The sequence below is a fragment of the Adiantum capillus-veneris genome, chromosome 14 (genome assembly GCF_014529385.1).
Source record: "Adiantum capillus-veneris isolate H3 chromosome 14, ASM1452938v2, whole genome shotgun sequence".
NCBI classification, from domain to species: Eukaryota; Viridiplantae; Streptophyta; class Polypodiopsida; order Polypodiales; family Pteridaceae; genus Adiantum; species Adiantum capillus-veneris.
The window spans coordinates 146,011,560-146,030,472 of record NC_140944.1 but is presented as its reverse complement, the minus strand read 5'-3'; the positions used below and the strand labels follow the sequence as shown (position 1 = coordinate 146,030,472).

General features: G+C 43.8%; 1 long non-coding RNA gene across 5 annotated transcripts in view; it reads right to left on the bottom strand.

The window, feature by feature from the left end:
* The window catches only part of LOC147443310 (uncharacterized), a 49,506-nt gene extending 41,231 nt beyond the window's left edge, over nt 1-8,275 (bottom strand). The window contains exons 1-2 of one of the 5 annotated variants that reach the window (XR_015190249.1): nt 8,127-8,275; nt 7,872-7,950 (exon numbers count right to left, since the gene is read on the bottom strand). This is a non-coding gene — a long non-coding RNA (uncharacterized LOC147443310). The other 4 variants (XR_015190251.1, XR_015190250.1, XR_015190252.1 and 1 more) reach the window with 4 other exon arrangements.
* Nucleotides 8,276-18,913: the final 10,638 nt, after the last annotated feature.

Genomic DNA, 18,913 nt, shown 5'->3' with positions numbered 1-18,913 from the left:
ATAATCCGACGGTATCTTATTAATTTCAAAAATTATCCTTTTGAAGATGCTAAATGGATGCAAGGAGTACAACTTAAGGATAGTATGAACCTTGTCAATGCTTACAATGCTACATTAGAGTAAGCAAATGTACAACTCTCTTTTAAATGACTCATGTTTTTGTCTTATAAGACTAATCCTCTTTTTAATTGTGCACAAATTTAACTAGTATGCATGCTTAGAATCATGTTTGTAATGATGACGTCTCTCAAACACCAAGTAGAATTTGTCACTCTACTTTGGGAGAATGAAATGGACTAAAGAGCAGACATGCTTGCGGCAGCTATGTCTCCCAAGCACCAAATGGATTAGTCATCCATCTTAGAAAGATGTCGTAGGGTAAAAAAGAGATCCTCTACCCGCTAAGTACGATTGACTAATGACTAAGGCTTTATCTCTTCTACCTCATAGTCGAGGACGACTATGATTTCAAGAGAGAGGTAATGTCATAAAATCTAATATCTAACCAACCCAAATGATTTTCTCATATTAAATTGATCACTTAATGTGGGAGAATAAACGGGAACAAGTGTTAAGATATAGATATGTGCTTATAGATCTATCTCAACACGGGGCCAATAGTAAAGGGGCCCAAATGGGAGATGGTCTATCAAGAGCAAGGCTAACCAATGGAGCATAAGACCTTAGGGTTAGCTTCATTGAAGACCTCCAATAATGTGTGTAAAAGTCCTTTGACCTTAAGTACGCTAGGGCTGAGCTTGAGGTGGGAACCCGGCCCAAGCTCGAGGTGTTTGCCCTGCTTGAGGTGCTTGTCGTGCTTGAGGTGTTTGTCCTGCTTGAGGTGCTTAAGGTGCTTGACTTACTCCATGCTTGAGGTGCTTGATTAAGGTGCTTAAGGTGCTTGACTTACTCCATGCTTGAGGTGCTTGACTTGCCGCTTGATTAAGGTGCTTGAGGTGCCTTGACATGCTTGCCTGAGATGCTTGTGGGAATACCCCCTAGTCCAAGTGCTTTGTCATGCTTGATGACTAAGGTGCTTGAGCTCCTAAAGTCAAAAGCATCCCTGAGCGAGCCCTTTTCCTAGGGATTAGAGAGAGAACACACACTCACACTCACAAGGGAAGCCCCAGCTTGAAGAGGCAGCAAGGACACATGTCAAGTCCCTACCCATGTTACCTTCATGTGTTGCTTGAAGCCTATTGGCTAGGCTTCAAAGGGGTCCAATGATAAATTACTTGAATTATCTAATTGTTTTTGCATTTATCAAGTCCTCTCTCTCAAAGGGGAAAGGGGGACACTTGTCCCAAGGCTACCCATGTTGCTTGTAATGGCTCCTGCTTGTGATTGGCTAGGCCTGGAGGGGTCCAATGAGCTTCAAGCATGAGCTACAAAGGGGGGTCGACCCAAGCAAGCTAGGGGGGTGCTTAGGGGGTATACTCACCCACACACTCACAAACACTCTCATTGTGTACTATGCAAAGTGCAAGAGCTCCCTCTCCTTCTCCAAGCAAGTAGAGATTGAGAGCCTACACCAACACTCTTGGCTATGGAGTGCAAATCCATCCAAGAGCCATGCTTCAATGCTTGAGCTTGCCATCTATTTCTTCTTCATTACTATGCTATTATGTATGCTAGCACAAGAGTTATGATAAGTGAGGAACTAGCTCTTTCTCGTATGAGATGTTTCTTCTTCCTCTTCCCTACCCTCATTCCCTGCTAGCTCTCTCCACCTTCGAAGGTGTTTGAGGTCTTGGGACTGAGGCTTGGTATAGTTAAAGCTTTCTTCAAGTTTAGGTTATGCTATGATGGTGATGCATGAAGCTTTCCATCTTCATTGCTTCACCTAGGTCACAAGGAACACAAAGAATGTATTGTAACAAGTCTCTCTTTATGGGAGAAATCATAATACAAATGCCTATTGGAGGGGGGACTGGCTCCACATAAATCCGGTCCTCAACTGTTGTCATGTTCTCTAAATTCTCTCTCTTGCAAAAGTATTGTCTATGCCAAGTTAACTAATTGCTATGATTATGTTGCTATCTTCAATTATGTCAACCCGCTATGCTCACAAAATCATTTCTTGAAAGTACTCTCATTAAATTCCGCTACTCTCACATTGAATAGGCAAATTCCATTACAAAAAAAATTCTTGTGATTCTTGTGGTTCTTTCCTTGAGTGATACAGAACACTACCAAAGCTCTGATACCAATGTTAGGTGCAGCGGAATGAATGTTTGCGCTTTGCTCAAGATGAGTGCTCCAAACTGTGCTCAAGGTTCCTTTTAGTTCTTATGGAAGGGAGAGCCTTCCGTTCTTAATGGAAAGTGCTATGATCACAAACAAAGTGAATGGACACTGTGCGTGCAAGTGTATGAGACTGAGAGATAGAGAGAAGAGAAATACGACACCAGACGTAAAACCCTCCTCCGAAGGCCCCACTCTCGTCGGCGAGAGTGGTCTACTATTGATTGCACAAAGTGGTACAATGATGATGCATGGAAACTGATGCAACTTGGGACTATGCCGGTGACGACGACGGGGACGACGACGACGACTCTAGGGCTGAAATCTGCGGTCTTCTATCTGCTGTCCATAAAAACGCTATGGCTGAAAATCTGGGACTGTTCCGGGTGGCTGAAAATGACTGTTTTGGCTGTGTTTTTGAGAGCCGAAATGGGGATCTTCTGCATGAATCGAGGGCTGAATCTGCTGCTGTATGGAATGCTGAAAACGCTGAACCATCTGCTTGTAGCGTTAGTAAAAACGTAGGAGTCTAGGACTACTGGCGAGGAATGCAAGGCTGAAATCGCCAAGGTTTGAAGGAGGTGAGGATGGAGACCAAAAACGCTAGCTGATGGGAGAGGGAAAACGCCAAGGTTGATGGTGCTTGAGGGGTTCTTGCTGAGAAGATGCCTGTTAAGCGGGAAACTCCTGCTGCCTCTTCTGCCATTGAGTGCTAACTTGGGTTTTGCTTATATACAAACTTAGCAAAATTGCCCTACCTACTTTTGTTGGAAAGTCACTTAAATTAATAAGTGAAAAATGTCAAAAATAGGGAAAATAGGCTAAATGCTGGAAAAATTCCCTAACTGATTCTAATGGATTCTGATGGAAATACTGATGATCATGCTCTGTGCAACCAGAGGATATGCATCTATGCTAAGTGACTGGGCATGCACGGTCTACGAATAGACTCACAAAAAGTGCAAGGTCACTTCTAATCTAGACTGACTGGACTGACTGAACCCTGTTATGATGTAGCTTGTCCACGGACACATAGGGTTGGATGTGTCACGTGACACACCTTTGCTTCATGGTGACTTTGAACCCGAATGGTATCCCTAGGAGTCGAAAAATCACTCCATCCCATAGGGCCAAGCAGCCTTGCTCGAGGATCCACCTAGGAAAGGGGGAGTGCGAGGCTCTGATGCCCGTTTTGGAGTGGTTGATTTTGGAGCCCGAGGCTGTGCAGAAGATGTGTAAGCATTCCCAAAACTCCCGAAGTGATTGGTCATCATTGTGGAGAAAGCCATTAGTGTCGTCTGCAAATTGCACTAGACACTGTTGCTTCCCTTTGGAGAGGGAGATGCCCTTGATGCTGCCTTCAGCTACTTTGTTTTTAATTAACCAGTTAAGAGAGCCTGCTGCAATAGTGAATAGGAGGGAGACCAGTGGGCAGCCTTGTCTTACAGATTGACTGAGGGGAAAGGGTTCGAAAAGGGAGTTATTAAGAGAGACTCTAGCCTTAGCATTACCAAGAAAGGTAAGGACAAACCTGATAACTGTTAGACCAAAGTCCATCATTTCTAAGCAATCAATGAGAAAGGACCATTCTAGCCGATCATTAGCTTTGTCGAAGTCAACTTTCACAAAGACGTAATCTTGGTCTGACTCTTCCGCGTGCTCGATACCTTCCCACATTGCGATGATAGCCTCCATGATTCTTCTGCCTTTGATGAAACCCTTTTGTTCGGACGAGATCCATTCAGCAAGAGCTGAAGTTATCTTGATTGCAATTGCTTTAGCAAAGACTTTATAAGCCGCGTTGAGCATAGTTAGTGGCCTCCAGTTGGAGATGTCTTCTTTGGAACCTTTTTTATGCAGTAGCTTGATGACTCCCGTATTGATCTGGACAGGTAGGGCGCCATAAGCCAATGCTTCTTCCCAGACCAGGACCAAAATAGGTGCCATAGCATCCTTAAATGCTTGGTAGAATTCAGCCGGCAATCCATTCAATCCTGGCCTTTTCTTGATCTTGAGAGAGTCTATGGCTCGTTTTATTTCCCAAATTGATAAGTCTGAGTCCAGCTGGGAGGCAATTAGAGGAGGGATGACCTTTTTGCCGCAACTCTTTATCTGTACCCTAGCTTCAGTTTTAGCCACTGACGCTGTCTCCAGGGGACTGAGCATGTCCGAGAAATAAGATTTGGCAAGTTCCAAGTTTTCAGCCTCCGATGAAGCTTTGCCATTCGGACCCTGTAATAGCGGGATGGTTTCCCTTTGGTTCTTTTTTCTGAGGAGCTTGAACATCTTCTTAGTAGGCTTGTCGATCTTTCCTGCCCACCATACTCTGAAGAAGTCGTCAATATGCTTGATGGTGAGCTCTTCCTCTGCTCTTAATTGCTATCTTAGAGTTGATATTTTGTCCTGTGTTTCTCCGTCTTGGTTGTTTAAAGATTCCAAGTTAGTAAAAGCGTTGTATATGCTGTCTTTTCTTTTCCTTCTGATCTCCAAGACCATTTTCTTGTAGCTAATGAGGGTGTGTTGGGTTTTAGCAATGGACTCCACCCAGGCCTTCGCTGGGGTAGAGCCTTTAGAGAATTCTTGCACCCATATGGCCTTGACGCTTTCACGCACTTCTTCAAGTTGGAAGAGGGATGGGTTAGTGTGAAGCCAGTGGTTGCGTATTTTGTTGCATTTGTCATCAATAGTGATGACTAGGGGATAGTGGTCCAAGGCACAAGAGGTAAGGCGAGGCTTGGCTTTGATGCGGTTGAAACTCCTTGCCAGTGGGACAGTTATCAAACATCTGTCCAGCCTTGCTTTCCTAGCATTCTCCCCTTTGGAGTAATTCTACCATGTGAATTCCCCAGGCGTCCCCGCGTCCCAAAGCTCCAAATTAGATTTAAGAAGGTCCCACTCCCTTCTTTCCCAAGGTTTGCCCTTTACGTTGATATTTGTCCTCTAGATCTTCTACCATGTTGAAATCTCCAAACATGATAACCTGACCTTGTATACTGTTAAGGTTTTTCCATAAAGCCGTCCTCTTTCTGGCAGAACCTCCTGCATAGACTAGGGTGCATTGGAGGGGGGCTTCGATTGCCAAGGCTACCCAGTACTCTCCCATCGACGAGAGGTTGTGATTGGTTTTCCATCTTTGGGGGATTCCTAGGGCGGTTCCTCCTGAGCCCTTCGAGTGAGAGGAGTATGTCCACTTGAGTTCCCTGGATATGGCACTGAGTCTTTGATCGAGCTGACTCCCGTTGTCTTTATCTCATGCAGTCCTATCACCTCTACAGGGTAGTTAGCAATCCATGCTTTGATCTTGCTAGCTTTGGAAGGGTCAGATAACCCATTGATATTCCATGAGAGGACTTTCATCTAGGGTTTCTTCTATCCTTGCGACTTTTGTTCTGAGTCTGAGGAGAGGCCTGTGACACCGAGTTGAGGGCTCTCTTATTATCTTTTTGCACCTCCATGGGCGCAGGGCCTGTCTCCACGATTCCCTTAGGTTTGGGTGCCAAAGTTTTCCTTATTATGCGGGATAGGGGAGGCCTTGTTGAGTTATGTCGAGGTTTCTCTGTCCACTTTGTTGACTTGTGACTCAAGTCGAGATGTTGAGTCATCTTCGTCTCCTGATTCTTGACCTAGGGAGTCTGCCACGTCCGATTCCTCCCACTCGGGGAGGGAGGCCAGAATAGCGTATCTGTTGGACCCTCTCGTTCTGTTCCTACTAATGACGGGCTTTCAGAGGGGGGGTCCCAGTTCTTTGAGTCTGAGGGGGGGTCTAGCCGGTTCTTCTTTGTTGTTGCTGCTGACTTTGTCGGCAGGGGTAGAGGGATTAGACGAGCTTTGAGGGTTTTTAACAGGGCATTCTCTGACAAATTGGCCTTTAACCCTGCAGTGAAAGCATGCGTTGGGAAGGTATTTGTACACCAGAACTCCCCATCATCTAGCACCACTACCATCTCCTGAAGGAGATCTACCGAAGTATCCATTTCTATCAGAGCCTGAGAGTGCCACGCCGGGATGTATTCTCAGCACTTTCCCAAGTTGATCCCCTAAAACTCGAATGTGATTATGGAAGTGTAGAGGGAGGTTCGGGAACTCCATCCACACTGGGTATTTTGTGAGGGCGTGTCTCTTCGCATTATACTCCTTGTGCCATTTGAATAAGCCCAGGAGAGAGGTTCTTAATAGCGATTGGCTTGCACTAAGCACTTTGAAAGCCATTTCCAAGTTTCTGAACAGAAACACGTACTGATGTTTTGGGAGTGCCTGGATGGTCTCAACCTCCACGCCTAAAGGACCCCAATGATTCTTAATCCACCCTTTTGATACTTCCACAGGGAAACAAGGCTGCTAGCATACCTATCAGTGCTCTGTTTTCTAGGTCGGCTTGAGTTTTACGAACTTGAGCAGCAGGGAGAATAATAAGGGGCTTACCGATTGCAACTTGTCCAAAGCTTCTTGAAGTAGAGCTACCGCTTCCTCCCTGGTTAGGGTCTGTGGGAGCTGCATGGGCGGTTGGAGCGGCAAAGCCCTCAACAACGGAGAATGAAACCCTGCTGTTGTATGGGCAGGAGGCGTCTGGGAGTAGCAACCTGCATCGTGGCGTGCTTGTCGTGCCGCCTCGAGCTTGACGCACTGATGGGAGGGAGGGGAAAATCGCCTCCGTTTAGAAGCGCGGTTAGGTTATGGTGTGAAAGGAATTCGTGGGTGAGGTTAAGTCCCCCGACGTGGGGGTCGACACAATTATTGTGCACCAACGAGTGGGGAAGCCCTCCTCACGCCCAAATGTTAGGAGGTCTGGCGTCGGGGGCTATCGGTGGTGAGATGACTTGGGAGGCCATCTCACCGAAGAGACGGAGGGGAGGGGCGGCGGCGCTGTTAGCTTGTAACGCCATCGCTAGCCCTAGGGTTTTTCGTTCCCTCACCCTTCTTTTTTCTTCCTTTTCTCTCAGTCTTGTGAATTAAGTTTTCAATTAAGAACGCTTTCGTGCTTGTGACAGCTGGGGAGGGAGCGCGATGCGCAATTGAGGCGAGGCTGGACAGGGCTGGCGCGATGGCGAGGCTGGACAGAGATGGCGCTGCAGCAGACGAAGGGCAAGCCCTGCGATATACATGAGCAAACCTTAGGGGGAAAACCCCAGCCAAAACATAGGGTTCATTCATTATTCCCGTGTCCCCTGGCCTCTCCTGCTTCACCCCGAAGTATGGTGTAAGGGTCTACCTTGCACATTCTGAGCTTTTTTAATTGAAAGGAAGGCATCTTACCAAAATAAAGTTGGTTGTCTAGATTTCTATAGCAAAACATGTGCTAAGGCAAGGGCAAAGAGCCCATTCCATACTTAGCAATCAGTCAAATCTTTCAAAAAAAGGAACCAGAAGTTATGTTTTTGGCCTATTTGATGCTTGGTTAGCAACCTTTCAATATATCAACCAAAAGAAAACTTAAGTCCTTCTCTAGACAAAACTTGAGTGCCTTTGTCTCCTTGCAGCACTATTAAACTGTATGACAAACTATTTCCAGCAATTCCTTCACTCTTAATAAATCGTGATCAGTAAGGAGGGCAACAAGAAAAAAGCAGAGCTCATCAGCAATCCATCGTAATTGCAAGTGAATGGCAAAGCCCAGGAAGATACACTACCTCAAGGGATAAGCTGGCAGAAGAAGTGGCACCTATGTTGTATCCATACAATAACCCACCGAACGCGGGAAAGAGGAACCTAAACAACAAGCAGTCCAATGAGACTCTCTCACCAGAAGAAGGCACCTCTCTCTCTCTCTCTCTCTCTCTCTCTCTCTCACACACACACACTCACACACACAATTATGCGCGCACAATGCTTGTTTGGTCACGCAGAAGCACACAAAACACGTCTTGTTGACGGAGCGTATTTACTATTTGATAGTTTTCACGTTTCAGCAACGTTTGTCTTGCTTAAATTACAACTAGAACGACCGGCCGCCGTCTCTCTTTCTTTCTCTCTCCCTCTTTATCGTGCGTGCAGACTTTTGGACTGTAGCCTTCACCTCGCAGCTCTCGACCAGTGTAAAGAGCACATATTAGGCTAAAGGAGCCAATTTAGGTACAGTTAAGAATACAGGGGCCAACTTAGGAAAACTCAAATTGTAATGTCTCTATTTTAAATTGTGCTCAATGATGCTCATTAAAATGGGTATGAAATTGTAGCACATGTCAAGATCTACTCATGTAGGTGTCCATTCATTACCTTAACAATATATTAGCTCCAAGTTATAGCTGTACTTGTTTTGGGTCATGTTCTCTTATTGGCTCCTTTACCCTAGGGTGCATTCAAACTGCAAAGGCTTAGTTTACATAGCTGTTGTTTTGGTAACTTTTTGCTATCAAAGGGTTCGAAAGATGATTTATGGAAAAACATCCCAGCTTTGACGAATCAATTGTGGTCATGTTAGTCATACTCTTTCCACCTCCACCTCGTGTAAATCATGCCTTAATTGCTAAGTTTTTACCTTGATTGAGTAGAACACTTTTCCCAAACCGTGCAAGGAAAGTGGCAATGAAAGACTAGCTCTCCTTTTGACATAAAAGACACCCCTGCATTCTAATTTACAAGAATAGTTCTATGTGCAAATGCAAATAAAGTAGCGATGGAACATCAAAACTTGCAACATTGTCATAAATAGGTCTCGCACTTGTGCATGAAGAGGCACGTATGCTATCTCTCTAGCCCCAATGTGTGGCAATAGCAATATGGAAAAAACAACTTGAGTTGTGCTGCAATGAAAATCACCCTGCACTATTGTGATGGAGTTCTTACCAACGACATGGCTATCTTGTCATTACCCTTGCAAGGCGTCATCTTCACAGGAGAGCAAGCCTTGTTAAAAAAGTACATTGTGTAAGTGGAGCATTCAATGGATATTGGCATGTCTATGGGATCTATGAAATGCTCTTCTTCTTGTAATTAGTGTAAGAAGAAATGATGGAAAAAGTGTCATAAAATCTAATATCTAACTAACCCAAATGATTTTCTCATATTAAATTGATCACTTAATGTGGGAGAATAAACGGGAACAAGTGTTAAGATATAGGTATGTGCTTATAGATCTATCTCAACACGGGGCCAATGGTAAAGGGGCCCAAAAGGGAGATGGTCTATCAAAGAGCAAGGCTAACCAATGGAGCATAAGACCTTAGGGTTAGCTTCATTGAAGACCTCCAATAAATGTGTGTAAAAGTCCTTTGACCTTAAGTAAGCTAGGGCTGAGCTTGAGGTGGGAACCCGGCCCAAGCTCGAGGTGCTTGTCATGCTTGAGGTGTTTTTCATGCTTGAGGTGCTTGATTAAGATGCTTGAGGTGCTTGACTGGCTCCATGCTTGAGGTGCTTGACTTGCTGCATGATTAAAGTACTTGAGGTGCCTTGAGAAGCTTGCCTGAGATGCTTGTGGGAACACCCCCTAGTTCAAGTGCTTTGTCATGCTTGGTGAGTAAGGTGCTTGATCACCTAAAAGTCAAAAGCATTCCTACAAGAGGGGGGGCGAGCCCTTTTCCTAGGGGCTAGAGAGAGAACACCCACTCACACACACAAGGGAAGCCCAACTTGAAGAGGCAGCAAGGACACATGTCAGGCCCCTACCCATGTTACCTTCATGTGTTGCTTGAAGCCTATTGGCTAGGCTTCAAAGGGGTCCAATGATAAATTACATGAATTATCTAATTGTTTTAGCATTTATCAAGTCCTCTCTCTCAAAGGGGAAAGGGGGACACTTGTCCCAAGGCTACCCATGTTGCTTGTAATGGCTCTTGCTTGTGATTGGCTAGGCCTGGAAGGGTCCAATGAGCTTCAGGCATGAGCTACAAGGGGGGGTCGACCCAAGCAAGCTAAGGGGGTGCCTAGGGGGTATACTCACCCACACACACTCACAAGCACTCTCATTGTGTGATATGCAAAGTGCAAGAGCTCCCTCTCCAAGCAAGTAGAGGTTGAGAGCCTACACCAACACTCTTGGCTATGGAGTGCAAATCCAACCAAGAGCCATGCTTCAATGCTTAAGCTTTCCATATCCTTCTTCTTCATTACTGTGCTATTATGTATGCTAGCAACAAGAGTATGATAAGTGAGGAACTAATTCTTTCTCCTACGAAATGTTTCTTCTTCCTCTTCCCTACCCTCATTCCCTGCTAGCTCTGTCCACCTTCGAAGGTGTTTGAGGTCTTGGGACTGAGGCTTGGGATAGTTAAAGCTTTCTTCAAGTTTATGTTATGTTTGTGGTGCATGAAGCCTTCCATCTTCATGGCATCACCTAGGTCACAAGGAACACAAAGACTGTATTGTAACAAGTCTCTCTTTATGGGAGAAATCATAATACAAATGCCTATTGGAGGGGGGACCGGCTCCACATAAATCCGGTCCTCAATTGTTGTCATGTTCTCTAAACTCTCTCTCTTGCAAAAGTATTGTCTATGCCAAGTTAACTAATTGCTATGATTATGTTGCTATCTTCAATTATGTCTACCCGCTATGCTCACAAAATCATTTCTTGAAAGTACTCTCATTAAATTCCGCTATTCTCAAATTGAATAGGCAAATTCCATTACATTGGTATCAGAGCATTTGGTTTCTCTTTTCTTGCTTAAGAAGAGAGGTCCTTAAGTAGCCTATAAATGGTTGATGTTGTTAATTATAATAGCGTAAGTGGAACTGGGATCTAATACCGGTTTTGTTAAGTCCACTATGTGGGGGATGGTGCACACCTCGGGAGCTTTGGACTTAATAATGGAGTCTTTTTAGACTTGCCTACGGCTTTACCATTATTGAGCCATAAGAAGTCCGAAAGGAGCTAGCCCTTAGCAACTCTGCTATGTTAGACCTACTCCTCTACTCTCTATAATTAACCACTTTGAGCCGTGGGTGTAGATACTTAAGAGCCGATTTTCAAAGGCTAAGAGGAGTGGCAACTAAGGTTTTGAATTGCCAAAGCATACACTAAGTACATACATAAAATTTTGTTAACATGGCTGACAATAATCAAGAGAGTAGAATGAACATTGATAGCTTTGATTTTGCACATGAAGGTGCTAATGATGATGCTCCCATGTTTGTGAATTATCTTGTGACTAGGTTGCAACAAGCTATGGGCAACCCTACCTTGCAAGCCGAAGTTACTCAACAACTTCGTGCCTATGGAATTTCCCTTCCTCTCCAAGAGGAGAGAGAGCTTAGGAGGCCTCTTGAAGAGACCCCCAAAAGAAGACTCTCTCCCATTCGAGAGGAGGAATCCAAAGAGAAAGAAAGCAATGAAAGTCTAAGTTCTTCTGAAGATGTGGCTCCACGAAGAAGGCGGTCTAAACGATCGCCTACTCCTCCCAAGAGGAAAAGAGCAACCCATAGTCCTTCTCCTCATCACTCTCAAAGGCAAGAGAGGAAACAAAGGAAGAAAAGGGCTAGGAAGAGGTCACCCTCTTCTCCTTCTTCTTCACCTTCCTTCTCTTCCAATGAAAGTTATGGCTATTCTCCTAGAGAATACAAGAGGGGAGGGCATCGCAAATCATTTCCTGCATGGCGAAGGTCACAAAAGCTAAAGAAGTTCAAGGAGGGAGGAAAGAGTATCTCTTTTCTCACCTACGATGGCACCTTTGGTGCTACCGACAAAGTGTTGGCCTTCATCCAGCAATTTGATGCGGCCTTTGGGGACGAGGGCTTCACAGAGTCCTCCAAGCTATGCCATGTAGCTATGCACTTCCAAAAATCAGCTCGTCAATGGTGGGCTAGCCTTAGTGGCAATGGAGAAGCCCCAAAGACATGGAAAACTCTATGAGTTTCCATCATGAAGCAATTTCTTCCAAGCGATACTAAAGATAAAGTTCTTACCGAATGGCGCGGCTTGAAGCTCCTCTCTCATGAGTCTATCAACAAGTATGTAGATAAGTTTTGGGATTTACATCTCAAAGCTACTGTCTTTCAAAAGATAGACTTTGCCGAGCAAAGACAGCAATTCTGTGCGGGATTACCTGAAGAGATGGCCGAATATATCAACTCTCAACGGCCCGGTACTATTACCGAAGTAATCCACCACACCATGGTTGCTTCACGCATCAATTTCCATCAAGGGGCTAGACGTAATGTCAAGCCCATGGAAAACAAAGATAAAAATGATGCAAAGGGGAAATCCAATGCTCAAAATAATTCCCAAGGCACTTCCAACAACAACAACAACAATCGGTCCAAGGAGAAGGGAGTTTACAAAGGTAAAAACAAACTCTCTCCTGAAGAGCTTGAAGCTTTTCGCAAGGACCATAAGTGTTTCAAGTGTGGGGAGCAAGGACATGGCTATCGTTCTTGGCCCAAGAAGAATACTCGCAATGAAACTCCTAGGGCTTCCACCATCGAAGCTCCAAAAGAGGATGCTCATTGCAAAGGATCATCACTCTCCTATGCTTGGGGAAAGGTACGAGAGCATGATGCCTTCATCTTGTTTGACCCTGGCTCTACTCTCAACTTCATATCAATAGAGTTGGCCACCAAGTTGGGCATTCAAGCTTTTGAGATGGGAGATATAGTAACAGCTGATGCAGCTTTCAAGGGACAACAAGCCTCCGTTACTCCCTTGATTAGGAAGTTGAGGCTTCATGTCCAAAGCTATGTCGACAAAGAAGACTTCTTCATCTCTCCCCTCCAACATCAGGATGTTATCCTAGGGGCACCATGGTTTGATCGCATGGCTGCCAACATGAAGTTCCCTGAAAGGAGAATTTACTTCACCTACAGGGGAAAGAACATGTATGTAGATGCTAGTGAGCGTGGTCGCACTATTCCACTTGTAAATCCTCTTTCTTTTGATAAATCAATGAAGAGTTCAGTTTCTGCGTACATGATTTATGTCAAAGAGTCTCTAAAAGCTAATAATGTTTCATCAAATGAAAATGATAGGAATCAAGAAGAGTTAGACTTGTCTACTTTTCTAAAAGGATTCCAAGATGTGTTCATCGATGATATCCCTATGGACCTACCTCCAAAACGAGGGGATGATGACCATCGTATTAAGCTCCTTCCAGGAAGCTCACCGCCTAACCAACCTCCTTATCGAGTCTCGCAAGCTCAACAAGAGGAGATCATGAGGCAAGTACAAGAGCTGGTAGACAAAGGGATGGTGAGGCCTAGTTCCTCTCCCTTTTGTTCTCCAGTCCTTTTAGTGCAAAAGAAAGATGGTACATACCGTATGTGTGTGGACTATCGAGCACTAAACCATATCACTATTAAAAACAGATTTCCCGTACCTCGGGTAGAAGATCTGTTTGATAAGCTACAAGGCTCTACCTACTTCAGTAGGATTGACCTTAAGAGTGGCTATCATCAAATAAGGATAGTGGATGAGGATATCTTAAAGACCGCGTTTCGCACAACATTTGGTCTTTATGAATATCTAGTCATGCCTTTTGGCTTGACTAATGCACCAGCTACGTTCAATCGTTTGATGGAGAAAAATTTTAGACCATATCGAAAATTCACTGGAGTGTTCTTCGATGATATCATCATCTACTCCAAATCTTTGGAGGAACATAAGCAACATCTCCAAGTGATTTTTCAAGCCTTGAGGGAGAACAAACTTTTTCTCAACCAAAAGAAAAGTGAATTCTTCGTTCAAGAGATTCAATATCTAGGCCATATTATCTCTCACGATGGTATTCGTATGGATCCATCAAAGTTAGAGGTAATAAAATCATGGCCTAACCCAAGGAATCTACATGAGCTAAGAAGCTTTATTGGTATGTGTGCATACTATAGACGCTTCATAGCAAAATTCTCTCAAGTGGCAGGACCACTACACGACTTAACCAAGAAGAACGTTAAGTTTGTATGGACTGCTAAGGAGCAAAATGCTTTTGAAAAACTCAAAGAGAAGCTTACTTCCCAACCAGTCCTTGTGCTTCCGGATCTCTCAAAGCCCTTTGAGGTCCAATGTGATGCTTGTGGTGATTGCCTTGGAGCGGTTTTGCTTCAACAAGGGCATACCATAGCATATGAGAGCCGAAGGCTCAATGGTGATGAACGAGTCTTGGGCATTTATGAGAAAGAGCTTTTAGCTGTTCTACATGCCCTAGACACATGGAAGCACTACCTATTGGGGACTCCATTTATCCTACGAACCGACCACCAAAGTCTCAAGTATTTCATGACGCAAACCAAGCTTTCTGACAAACAAATGAGGTGGGCAAATTTTCTTTCGCAATTTAATTTTCATATTGCTCACATAGCTGGTAAGCACAATCAAGTTGCCGATGCACTTTCACGACGACCAAAAGTTAATGCGGTGTCTATAGCTACTCACAATGATCTATCCTCTATGATAGATGAGTATGCTACTAACCCTGACTTTAGAGACATAATGTCAGCCCTTGCTTTGGGGAAGAAAGAGGAACCATTCACCTTGCAGGATGGTTATCTTCTTCACGGCAATAGGCTATGTGTTACCCATTCCCTTCGTGAGAAGGTTATGTATGAATCCCATGCTCCTCCATATGCAGGGCATAGAGGTATTCAACCTACTCTCCGAGGAGTAGAGACGTATTTCTATTGGCCTACCATGAAAGTGGACATACAAGAGTATGTTTCAAAATGTGTAGTATGCCAAAAGACCAAGTATGATAGAGGGAAGCAACCTGGATTACTCCAGCCATTGCCTATTCCAAATTCACCATGGGAGAGTATATCCATGGATTTCATCTTTGGATTACCCAAGTCTATCCATGGGAATACAGGAATATGGACAATAGTCGACAGGTTTAGCAAGCAAGCACATTTTATTCCTGTCAAAAAGACTATTAAGGCACATCAAATGGCAACTCTCTTCATATCTCAGATTTTCAAACACCATGGATTACCCACATCCATCGTGTCAGATAGAGATCTTAAAATGACCAGTAATTTCTGGAAAGGTCTCTTTGAAAATCTAGGAACAAGATTGAATTTCTCTTCGGCCTATCACCCACAAACGGATGGCCAAAGTGAGATAGCCAATCTTACGATACTCGATCTACTCAAGACTTATGTTACCGAAGTAGATCAACGCTCACAATGGGAAAAGTATTTACCGATAGTAGAGTATGCCTACAATAATACTGTACATACTTCTACGGGCAAAGCACCTTTCTAGATCATAGAAGGAAGACCTAAAAGTCCCTTGTTACTGAAAGTACATGGGAAAATCTTCGCCGCCGATGAGTATAGCCGTGACCTACAAGAATCTTTTCAAAAGATTAGGGAGGCTATAGCCATCTCTCAACAAAGGCAAAAAGCTGCTGTTGATGAGCACAGAAGAGCCTTAATGTTCAAAGAAAATGATTGGGTCTTACTCAAGTTTCCTAAGGCTCGATTAAGGCAAACGACGGGCAAAAATCCTACGGGCCATCAAAAGTATTATGCTACACTAGCAAAAAGATACTATGGTCCTTTCCAAATCTTGAAGCCTATAAATGAGACGGCTTATCAACTCAAGTTGCCCAACCATTGGCTTATACACAATGCCTTTCATGTAAGCTTACTTAAGCCCTACAAAGGAGAGCCACCAATTGAACCAATTATTGAAGACCCTCCCGAAGTTGAAGACCAAGAAGAGGTGCTACAACCCGAAGCTATCCTTCGGCATGAAGATAAGGTACTACGACATGGTAAGATTATCCGACGGTATCTTATTAAGTTCAAAAATTATCCTTTTGAAGATGCTAAATGGATGCAAGGAGTACAACTTAAGGATAGTATGAACCTTGTCAATGCTTACAATGCTACATTAGAGTAAGCAAATGTACAAATTTCTTTTAAATAACTCATGTTTTTGTCTTATATGACTAGTCCTCTTTTTAATTGTGCACAAAATTTAACTAGTATGCATGCTTAGAATCATGTTTGTGATGACGACGTCTCTCAAACACCAAGTAGAATTTGTCACTCTACTATGGGAGAATAAAATGGACTAAAGAGCAGACATGCTTGCGGCAGCTATGACTCCCAAGCACCAAATGGATTAGTCATCCATCTTGGAAAGATGTCATAGGGTAAAAAGGGATCCTTTATCCGCTAAGTACGATTGACTAATGACTAAGACTTTATCTTTTCTACCTCATAGTCGAGGACGACTATGATTTCAAGAGAGAGGTAATGTCATAAAATCTAATATCTAACTAACCCAAATGATTTTCTCATATTAAATTGATCACTTAATGTGGGAGAATAAACGGGAACAAGTGTTAAGATATAGGTATGTGCTTATAGATCTATCTCAACACGGGGCCAATGGTAAAGGGGCCCAAAAGGGAGATGGTCTATCAAAGAGCAAGGCTAACCAATGGAGCATAAGACCTTAGGGTTAGCTTCATTGAAGACCTCCAATAAATGTGTGTAAAAGTCCTTTGACCTTAAGTAAGCTAGGGCTGAGCTTGAGGTGGGAACCCGGCCCAAGCTCGAGGTGCTTGTCATGCTTGAGGTGGTTTTTCATGCTTGAGGTGCTTGATTAAGATGCTTGAGGTGCTTGACTGGCTCCATGCTTGAGGTGCTTGACTTGCTGCATGATTAAAGTACTTGAGGTGCCTTGAGAAGCTTGCCTGAGATGCTTGTGGGAACACCCCCTAGTTCAAGTGCTTTGTCATGCTTGGTGAGTAAGGTGCTTGATCACCTAAAAGTCAAAAGCATTCCTACAAGAGGGGGGGCGAGCCCTTTTCCTAGGGGCTAGAGAGAGAACACCCACTCACACACACAAGGGAAGCCCAACTTGAAGAGGCAGCAAGGACACATGTCAGGCCCCTACCCATGTTACCTTCATGTGTTGCTTGAAGCCTATTGGCTAGGCTTCAAAGGGGTCCAATGATAAATTACATGAATTATCTAATTGTTTTAGCATTTATCAAGTCCTCTCTCTCAAAGGGGAAAGGGGGACACTTGTCCCAAGGCTACCCATGTTGCTTGTAATGGCTCTTGCTTGTGATTGGCTAGGCCTGGAAGGGTCCAATGAGCTTCAGGCATGAGCTACAAGGGGGGGTCGACCCAAGCAAGCTAAGGGGGTGCCTAGGGGGTATACTCACCCACACACACTCACAAGCACTCTCATTGTGTGATGTGCAAAGTGCAAGAGCTCCCTCTCCAAGCAAGTAGAGGTTGAGAGCCTACACCAACACTCTTGGCTATGGAGTGCAAATCCAACCAAGAGCCATGCTTCAATGCTTAAGCTTTCCATATCCTTCTTCTTCATTACTGTGCTATTATGTATGCTAGCAACAAGAGTATGATAAGTGAGGAACTAATTCTTTCTCCTACGAAATGTTTCTTCTTCCTCTTCCCTACCCTCATTCCCTGCTAGCTCTCTCCACCTTCGAAGGTGTTTGAGGTCTTGGGACTGAGGCTTGGAATAGTTAAAGCTTTCTTCAAGTTTATGTTATGTTTGTGGTGCATGAAGCCTTCCATCTTCATGGCATCACCTAGGTCACAAGGAACACAAAGACTGTATTGTAACAAGTCTCTCTTTATGGGAGAAATCATAATACAAATGCCTATTGGAGGGGGGACCGGCTCCACATAAATCCGGTCCTCAATTGTTGTCATGTTCTCTAAACTCTCTCTCTTGCAAAAGTATTGTCTATGCCAAGTTAACTAATTGCTATGATTATGTTGCTATCTTCAATTATGTCTACCCGCTATGCTCACAAAATCATTTCTTGAAAGTACTCTCATTAAATTCCGCTATTCTCAAATTGAATAGGCAAATTCCATTACAAAAAGCTTCTTGTATCAATATGAGAATGCACAGCTTCAGTGCTTGCAGCGCACTCTACAACCAAATGGTAGAATGTAGCCAAGATATCAATATGCAAGACTATGACATGGGTGAGAGAATTCACAATGCTAGTGAGGGACTATTGCATGAACATGTCTTGGTTTGGCAATGCTTTGGTTGCCATGTATGCCAAATGTGACGTCCTCACAAAAAACACAAAACGCTCTTAAAAGGTAGATCAATTCTTTTATTTCATTTGTAATAGGGCTATGACGGTGTTGCTTGTGACATGCATCCAAGGAAAATAATCGAGCATCAACACCAGGCTTCTCCCGTCGTCATTTCGCCTTGAACAAGGTGCGATGGCTGACTTTTAGGACCATGGAGACTTTTGCAATAGGCATGTTTTCCTTTGAATTCAACAGCATCTGCAATGTTGCATTCTTTTTTTTAAAAAATCCTCATTAGGGCTTGGCTGCTTGACGGTAGCGAGTGTGTTGCGGACATTGGAGACAATTGCCATCTACATAGCAACATCCTCTAAAGATTGATCATGGATTTCTCGAATATGTGGATGGTTAGCAACAAGACTCCAGATGTCCAACTTTGTTTCTGTATTGAAACCTTGTGTCCTACTCTTGAAAGCACTCACAATCTTGAAAGCGATTTTCTTTTTTTCCTCATCATTGATGGCATGATCTCCTCGCTCAACTTTCATACGTTGGTTTTCCCGTTGTTTGCTCTTTCTTTCTCTCTCGTATTTCCTGATAACCAAAGTAGCTGGATCCTAAAAGTTGCAATTCATTGGCTGTAATAGCTCCCTTCTACATTCTGCTGAGGTCTGCAAACGAGCATGTATTAGATAGTTGAAATCAATGAAATGAGTAGCTGTAAGCACATGATGCATTAATCTAAACATGCTAAAATTTTATTAACTAC